The sequence below is a fragment of the Labeo rohita genome, chromosome 8, assembly GCF_022985175.1.
Source record: "Labeo rohita strain BAU-BD-2019 chromosome 8, IGBB_LRoh.1.0, whole genome shotgun sequence".
NCBI lineage: Eukaryota > Metazoa > Chordata > Actinopteri > Cypriniformes > Cyprinidae > Labeo > Labeo rohita.
In genome coordinates, this window is record NC_066876.1 from 23007958 (window position 1) to 23015448 (window position 7491).

The window sequence follows — 7491 nt, forward strand, 5'->3', positions numbered from 1 at the left end:
AGCTTGCAATATTGCAAATTGGTGTGTCCTACCATGCTATTTTAATGTATTATCTTAAAGGGGTCATCGGATGCTAAGTTCACTTTTACATGTTGTTTGAACATTAATGTGTGTTGGCAGTAGGGGTGGAGCCGAACCCGAATACGGTATTCGGAAAGGCACAAATAGCGTGTTTTTTACAAATACTTATTTCGAACAAATACTTAAAAAAATATTTGTATTCGGGAACAAGAAAAACTTTATATCAAAAAGCTGCGTTTCCTCATGAGACCGCAGTGCATGCCCGCATGAGCGAGTGAGTGGGTGACATTCAGGAGTCGGAGGGGTTGGGGGCAGGGCATATGCTCCCAAAATTTAATCTGCGCGACCGCAAAATATATTTGGAAGCATTTGTGCGAGTGCGAGAAATCGTTGCGGTGCGACTTGTTTTTATTTCTTTACAAAACTTTCGCTAGCCTAACTACTGCCCAGACTGCTGTGAGCTGATACAGTGACAGTTTCGCCGTTTTCTCCAACATTACATAACTAACTAAACTCGATCTGTACATTCTTAACAGATTTTAGATATTAGCCGTCAATCACTCCCTGTCACTGTCACTGCGCTCCGCTGAAACTCGGAACCGGCCGTTTTTTCTCTCTCTCTTAACCAACCTCTGTTCCAGATTTGTACAAACTACATTGCAATTAGGGGTGTGTGATATGACGATTTTTGATTGTGGACAATTAAAATGTCTCCACAATCTGCTTTTGAAGAAATATACTATATTTTGTGCTACAGCGCACATTCTGGCATACATTCACATCAAATGATAACTCCACTCACGCAGGGGCGTAATTTCCACTGGGGACACACTTTTCAAAATCCCGTTTGTGTCCCACCACTTGAATAGTTTTGTTAAATTAATGTCTTGTATTGTGGAATGGACGCTCAGCACCGCAGAGAGTTTCGCGCCATCGTTAAAACTAAACCGAAAGTAAAACGCGCGCGCGCGCATTCAAAAGCAATTTTAATACCCCACGTTTAGAGAGCGACTCCCCAGTTCACCTTAGCATAGCTTCCCGTCACTCATTAACTTAGTTGGAACTCCTCACATGGATTTGGGCAACCAAATAGAAAAGAGTGTGGCTGCTGCTGAGATCTCTTGGTCCTCCACCAGCCAAAAAAAGTGTGTAGAAGTGTAACGCAAAAAAACTGGATTTTTACACCTATTTTGAATTTTACTCGAATACAAATACAAATACAAATACTTTTCTCCCCTCAACAAATACAAATACAGATACAAATACCGGCTGCTTTGCACACCCCTAGTTGGCAGTGTATGTACAAATCTATCCTATAATGATAAAAATCCATGCAGTGGTTTTTAATTAATCTGTAAAAATAATATCCCCTTTTTCAAATCGAGCCGTTCTCAGATGCCTGTCGTTGTGGCGTCACACCCACAGAGGCCGCTCCCACAATAGTTGATTGACATCAGCGTCTTACCTCAGATCAGCTGTAACAGTCTGACCTCCATCGTTTTGATGCTGGAGCAGCGATGTAAGTTAAACAAGAATTGAGCGATTGAAGTGTTGTGTTGTTGGATGTAATAATGAACATAGGGGTTGTCATTTACTCATCTGAGCAGCTGAAGATGCAGTGGATTATGTTTGTGAAGGGAATGCGCCTCCCAATCTACATATATCGGTCTATGTTCATGCAAATCATTCGAGATCCAGCTTCACTTACAGCAGAAGTGAGTATAAGAGGGTTTTTTTTATTAATCTTTGCAGTCGCCTTTCCTAACAATGTGTTAGTTAGCAAGTTTAGCGGCTAAAGTAAACAAACAGGCTCGTCACTCCACAGAGAGAAGAGAGGGGCGGGGCGATCAGAGCTCATTTGCATTTAAAGCAGCCTCGACCAGAATGAGATGATTTTGCAGAGCTGATTTTGGCAAGGTAAAAAGGGTGTTGTTTTACACTACCATTGAGAATTTTTAACCAAAGTATATTATAGACTTTTCGTTGAGACCCAAATACCCTGCTGTGAAGCTGATGATGGAGTGGAAGTTGTGGAAACACAGTGGACAAGCATTGTGGTTTAAAAACAAATGTAACTGTTCAGGGACAGCAAGGCAGAATTAATTTGAGCAAATGCGCGCGTTAAGACGGTTTCAGCGTGATTTGTGCGGTGAGCGGAAGCTGAGGCGCGCTTTGCAGGACATAAAGGCGCCAGCGCAATCACTGGCATTTTTTCAGTGGAAACCATTGAAAATATTCCGTCTTTTTTGCTCATAAAGGTAAGAGTAATACATCATTCTGAACTGTAAATGGTCTAATTTTATATCAACAAAACGTTAACGGTGCTTTAATCTATAAAATAAAGAAAACAAACATGATGTCATCTCAACAAGCGCTTCACAAAAATGAATAGAAACTCAGCGAATAAAAGCTTGTCGAAGCAGTGTATCGATTCTTCCGGTTATGTATATATTATTCAATATGCTGTAATCACTACTTGAATAAAAGCCTGTTAAAATGATTCAAAATCCGGACATTTTGAGAGACAGGCGAAGAAATATTCTGATTATTACCGTGCACAGAATCTTCCATTTTTCTGAGAAACTCATGGCTCAAAAACTTGCGTGATTTCACCACACTGCGTCAGTCAGTGTGTGTGAGACCTGATGAATAAGATCAGAATCAACGTATTTATTTATTATTTATATTAAATTTTAATCTTTATTCTGTCATTTTTCATTCACAGTCATTTCACTGTATGTAATTCACGTTTATGCCAAAATTCTTAAATAATACTAAAATGTTCAACATTGTTATTTCTTTAAGGCAAAGTCCGCGCATTCATTCATCTTTTTTAATACCGCGCTTACGAAAATTAACCATGGTATGTGTAGTAAAACTATGACAATACAATTGGAAATCTTTTTTTTTTTTAATTCAGTTTCATCATCAAACAAAAAGACAAGGCCACATTGCACATTTCAAATTGCAAATTCAACTGCAAAAAAAATAAAATAAATAAAAATAAATAAATAACAGCAGAAAGAGAAAACACACAAAATGAACACAAAAATACCAAAAGAAAAAAAGAAATTCCAGGGCAGTTACATAAATTTGAAAAGCTTTAAATTTTTTTGTTTTTATGAGCTTCTTATTTTGAGATCTCACATTTACTATTGGAAATCAGTCCGCGGAAAAAATAAAAATATAACGTGATTACTACATTTACTATAGTAAATCCATGGTTAATTTAGTAATACATTTAAAATGTATTTTAATGTAAACAGGTATAAAATATGATGAGGAAGACATTGTTAATGAGAAGACGAAATTGACTGCAGCAGGTTAAATTTATTTATTATTCAGAATGCACATTTGAAAGAGAAATATATTAATAGGAACATTTCAGCGGGTGATATGAGATGTAGGACTAAACATCCTCAGTTTCGAAATGCTCCACGCGAAAGTGCTCCCGTGTAATATTTTAGAAGGACCTTAATTCATCCCACGCATCTCATCCGTGTTGTGTCAGGAAATCGTGAAAACTGAGGCAGTGTGTCATTGTTTAGAATAAAAGCAGCCAAACACACTGCAGTAACACCGGCGAAGGAAAGGAAAGAGAGGATTCTCCCATTAGTTTTCATTGCGCTGCGATGGGACCAGAAGTGGGGATACACTGCTTCGCTTACCGGATATAGGAAGTGAGATAAAGGTCCAATAAGAAAGCTTTGGTCATCGGTGAAAGAATGTGCTCATCTAACACTAGAGGGAGACATACCATAGTAATATATAGGTATGAAGACGTACAAATCTGTTTTTATCATTGTGCAAAACATTTGAGTCTGCATTTTCGTTATTTTTAAATATAATAATAATAATGTTATTTTTATTATTCCACACACCTGAATACCTTCTTAGTTAACAATTTTCTAATTATTCTACATGCAGTTTTCTATAGTCTCATTTTAATTTAAAGTTTACATTAAAAAAAAAAAAAACATTTGTTGCACTGCAGGCCATTTACCTAAAAAGTGAATTAAAAAGTGAATTAAACCTGGTTGAAACCTTAATGAAATTGAAAATAAATGGCAACCAGTATCAGAAATGAGCTTTTCCATTAAGAGGCAATATTTGCCCTCTGAAATTGATTTCCAGGGGCATTTTTTACATTTGCAAAGACAATTTTTATAATCACCTTATTATTATAAAAACCATATGTTGTCTTTAATGTCAAACATTTAAATTTGCTAGTGCTGTCAAATGATTAATCACAATTAATCGCATTCAAAATAAAAGTTTTTGTTTGCATAATATATGTGTCTGTGTATATTTATGTAGTAAATATATACACACATACAGTGTATATTTAGAGAATATTTACATGTATACATTTATATTCATATATATAAATATTTTTAATATATAAACAAACATTTTCTTAAACATATACATGCATGTACACACACACGTATATTATGTAAACAAAATATTTTACTTGAGATGTGATTAATCGCGATGAATCGTTTGACAGCACTAAAATTTATCCAATTAATTTAATATTTTAAACTGTTGTCAATAACAATAGACTGTTTAAGATGGTATCTAAATTATACATGTCAAAACCAGGAGCTCATAGAGCTGCAATATTGCTTTTTATATTGTAATAATGATTATATGAAATGTTTTGGTTTCATTTTGGGCACATCACATTCTGATTTCATAGACAAACATATAAACAGCCAAGTCTAACAAAAGTGATGCAAAAATTCCCGTTATAATCACTAAAGCTTATTTGCATAGTATCTGCACTGTGTTGTTTATGAGAGGATTCGCGAGCGTGCGCGCTCATCAACAGCTCCGGCGTTTTCATCGCTGACTAATCTAAGCGCCTCTGATTGGCCAATGCGTTCCTAAGTTCAACAGAAACGCGTTTGATTGGTTATAAGGCTCAACGCTGCACAAATCAGCACGTAAACGCAGTCTGATGCAGTGTGAGCGAATCTAAATGTAATTCCGCGAATTGACACTATTCATTCATTTTCACATTTGAATCGCGATAGCCATATATGTTGTTTAATTGTGCAGGGGCACTTTTTAGCCTCTTTGTCTTGAAATTATAGCGCATTTGCCACAAACCCTCATTAATTTCCAATCATAACTAGTTACAGCACCTAAAATATCAATTTTTCACATTAAACAATCTTGATATGGAAAAAATGGACCTGTTATTTCGCCGTGGCCTAATGGTCAGGGAGTCTGGCTTATAACTGAAAGGTTGCAGGTTCGAGTCCCAGTCCGGTAGGGATTGAAGGTGCAAGGCACTGATTCCCCCAACTGCTCCCTGGGCGCCACAGCGATAGCGATTTGGCTGCCCACTGCTCTGGGTGTGTACGCTTGGATGGGTTAAATGCAGAGCACATATTCTGAGTATGGGTCACCATACTTGGCCTCACGTCATGCCCTTTCCTTTTCCTAAATAATTAAGTTCTTCTTATATTAATAATGTTAATACAAGCAAAATTATAACGGCCTCCAATTAATGCACACTCACACTCACTTGTGAATCTGAGGACACACAGTAGTGCGATCCAAACAGTTTGTTGACTCACTCCCTCCGCATGTTCATGTTCAACCCACACTTTTACAGTAGGCTGCTAAGCTGCACCGAGATCTCCATAGCAACCCGTGGGCTGGCTAACTTTTACACTCTTTGTACCAAACTCTGCAAAGCAGCATTCGGCCCTGGAAAGTTCAAGTAAATAAAAATCAGCACTTCACCAGTGCAGCTCCAGCCAGGTTGATTTAGTAAGGTGATGCACCATGTGACTCACGCTCAGGTGATAGCACCATGTGCGATTATGTCAACAGGATAAGTCACTTTGAGAACCCTTTCCAAGAGATTGATCTGTATTAGATGTGTCAATGTTTGCAGTATCAGCATGTGATATGAGACTCGTGATTCTGTGTGAACACAAGCAGAGGTAGGATTGATAACGTTCAACTTTAGAGAAACGCAAGACAAAAACAAGAACTCGTTCAAAGCATTTTATTGCGTTTTTGTCGGTTTGTTTTGTACAAAACAATACAAAATTCTGTCACAACAGTCATAAATGTAGCTTCGAGTGAACTGCAGTCAACCACATGGTACAGTAAAGTGCTTTATAAATCAATACCTGTTGCCCCAAATGAGATTTTCCCCTCCAATTATTATTTTGGACAAAGTTTGGAATTTGGAAATGGACAAACAGTGCTCTTCAATAAGTGTTGTTGACAACACCCCAAAAACAATAGCCTTCAGACTAAAGGGTCACATTAGAATATAAAAAATAAAATAAAAACAAAACAACAATTGTGCGCCCGAATACTTTTATCCCAATAATCTTTGGGTTGGGGAAAAAGAAAAACAAACTTCATATTAAGATGCTTTACACTTGTTTGTAATGGCTAATATTGGGCTGTGTAAAACAGGAACATGAGAACTTTCTACATCCCCCCCAAAAAATTTTTGAGAATCCAAGTCAGATGTGTTAATACAAGGCAACCCATAACTATAATATGGGTAAAAGAGTGGTGAAATCTTTTGTCAGAGGCACAGGGGCTTTTAGAGGACCAGCCAAGCGCCACAGACTCTTCAGAAAATACATAACCCAAACACTTGGGATATCTGCAATATACCAAAGCCAAGGAGAAAGATAAAATACTGAACAGAAGTGGCGGAAATGGTACTTTCCAGACCAAAGATTGCTTTAAATCTCAGCTTATGAAAATTTTGCCATTTGTACAACGTAGCAAAAGAAGTTTCCTGAACAAAACATGAGGAAACTGCTGCACATACAATTCAAGTCTTACTATAAGACATAAAACCCCACAAGGATGCATGTGTAAAAAGATTCTTAAAGAAAGAAAGACAAAAAAAAAAAAAAAACATGGTTACAATCAGTGTCATAATAATCAGCATAATGGGCCCTTCAAAACCAAGGACTGCCATTAGGTTTTTCAAAGCATCTCAGAGCAACACGACAGAACGGCTGACGCTCTGAAAACATTCAACAGGATCATATGCTTGGGTGATTTGAACTCCCATTGGTGAAACTAATGCTTGCAAAGACTCACTCTGAATCCAGAGATCTGGACTCAAATGCTTCATACACCTCAGAGAGGGAATGATGGTCTGTGCTCAGATCAACCAAGTATGCTGTGTCTTAAGAATTGGCATGGGAAAGGCTAAACGGATTCAAGATCAGCGCTACCCAGAAACCTCAGTGCATTCAAAATGAGCGCACTTTGGCAAAAATTGTTGCGTCTTACTAAAAGCCACCAATCATTTGAGAAAAGGGGAGTTTAAACAACCCTGAAGTCATTTCCAAAGAACAAAAACAGTAAAACATCAAATCTGTACAGACTATAGACTCCCGCTCTTTGTTTCCTTCCTTCGTTTTAATCCTTCCTTTCTCCCCTAACTCCAGTCACATTTACATACGCCCTTCTTGC